The following is a 2,381-nucleotide window of genomic DNA, read 5'->3' as shown; positions in this document are numbered from 1 at the left end:
TTTTAATATGCATCTGTGTCATCTGGGCTGTATCATGGGAAGGGGCCAAATGGATGCATTGCGTCTAGTGGCCCATTTTGAGCATACGGAATAAGGCCATTTAATAGCGGAATTCCTGGCTGCAAATAACCTGTTTCATCTAGAACAGTTGGGCACGGATGCCCCAGTTCCCACTTCGCAGGCAGGAGTTTCTCTAGTACTATTGACTTTATAATGGTCTCTGCTCCCCTAGCCCCGGCAGTACAAAAGGGGACGGTCTCTTGGACCACCCATAGTGACCATAACCCTCTAATGCTTGAAATGGTGTATTATATTGAAGCCCGTAGAGGGGAGGGTAGGAGCATTTCAAACTCCGAACTTAGTACAAAAGATCAAGCCCGTAGATTAAAATGGTCATACGTGGTACCAGGGACCTTGGTAGATAACTTATATGCTAAAGTGTGCCAATGAGATTTCTCTCTGCATGGATACGTGATCGCAGGATAAAGTGGTTCTAGATGCTTTCAATAAAATATCAAAATATATATCCAATGGCCTTGTGACTAGGACTAAAGGCCGTAAAGAGTTAAGGTGGTTTGACGGTACCTGCACTAGGGCGCACAGTAAATTAATCAATGCCCTCGACCAATGCCCAAGGGGGGGGGGGGGGGACACTGGTTCGATCTGCTAGGAGTGCCTATAAATCTGAAATTCAAAATAGGAAGACCATCATTAGGGCCCAGGCTTGGGAGGCACTTGATGTGCAAGTGTGCTAAGAGATAGTGCAAAGTTCTGGGAAGTGATTAATAGCCCCTTTTTCTCAGACACTGTAAATGCTAAAACACATTGCACAATAGCTCCTGAAAGATGGGTTCTACACTTTGAGGGGATTTACAGTGGTGATGGTTTAGGGGGATCCAACGTAGAGTGGGACTCTGGTATAGAAAGTGACCCACTGTATTTTAATACTGAAGAGGTACTAAAAGCTATCCTGGACACATCTGGAGGGAAAGCGCCGGGCCTGGACCGGGTACCGGCAGATTTGTACAAAGCGGACCTCCTGACCTGGGCCAGGATTCTGACATAAGTGTTTTATGCAGCCTGTTCTTTGATCTTCCCTCCTCCTGGTCAAAGGCCATTATCATAACCATTTTTAAAAGGGCTAGAGGGACGATCCAGCATGCTATCGACAAATCTCCCTCCTGGACTCAGCTGCAAAAATGATGAGGAAAGTGGTTCTGGATTAGATAATCACCTGGATAGACAAGTCTAATATTGTCTCAGACTTACAGTATGGCTTTAGACAAGGGAAAGGGATGTTAGACCAGTGTCTCAATTTACACTTGCTGGTGGGAAAGTACACAATAGCAAAAAAGGTTCTGTGCACATGGCCTTTATGGACCTAACGTCGGCCTTCGACCGCGTCAATAGATTCAAGTCAATTCTTTTGGAGCTTGGTCTTGAGGTGGATCTAGTGGCCTTTCTACACTCAATAACAACAGGGCAGCAGTGAGATACAATGAGGATGGCTGTGTGTCAGCTTCATGGGCTGTCAAGAGAAGGGATAGGTGTATCTTGGCCCCCCTACTGTTCACACTCTATATTAACAAGTTAGGGGACATCCTCTCGGCTTTCAGCAGAGACATACCAAGAGCTGGTGCCAAATTAATACCTCCACTTCTGTAAGCAGATGTTGCGGTGCTGTTTGCTAGGACAGTTTTAGGACTATAAAAATGGTTAGATGCTTTTATAGATTTTATGAGCATGCTTGATCTAGCAACTCATTTTACCAAATCACATATCATGACAATTGGCACCAGGAAGGCCGCGAGGTGTTGGTTTTTCTGCGGGGGAGCGGTGAACTCACTAAAGTCCAAAGTTTCCCCTACCTGGGTGTGCTGTTTGACGACAATGGGTTGTGGGTTGCTCAGGGTGCACACAAAAAGAACGTTTTGGCAAGGGCGGTGGGGGCTACCATGGACTCTGCAAAAGGACTGGGAACAAAGCCCGTCCCTGCACTGCTAAAACTGTATAGGGAAAAATGTATCCCGGTAGCCTGCTATGGCTCTGACGTGTGGGGATATAAGTTAGTAAAAGATCTGCAGGTGGTGGAAAATAGATTTTTGAGTAAGCTGCTTGCTGTCACCCACTGTATTGCTGGGGTCATGTTGCATGATAAGCTTGCTATGGGATACATTTCTGATCATATTGCAGTTGCACCTTCAGTACAATGGATGAGAATTTGGTCCTCCACAGTAACCACCCTTAATCAGCTTGTTATTGTGGACTTCATGGCTCTGGAGGGGGCTTTGCGTATATCATGGTGGTGGTACATAACGGAGTAGATGAGATCTAAGCTGCCCGGATCTGTATGCAAACCCCAAATTGTTACGATCTACTGA

Source organism: Lissotriton helveticus, chromosome 10 (genome assembly GCF_964261635.1).
Source record: "Lissotriton helveticus chromosome 10, aLisHel1.1, whole genome shotgun sequence".
Lineage (NCBI taxonomy): Eukaryota > Metazoa > Chordata > Amphibia > Caudata > Salamandridae > Lissotriton > Lissotriton helveticus.
Note: the sequence above shows the minus strand (reverse complement) of the source record.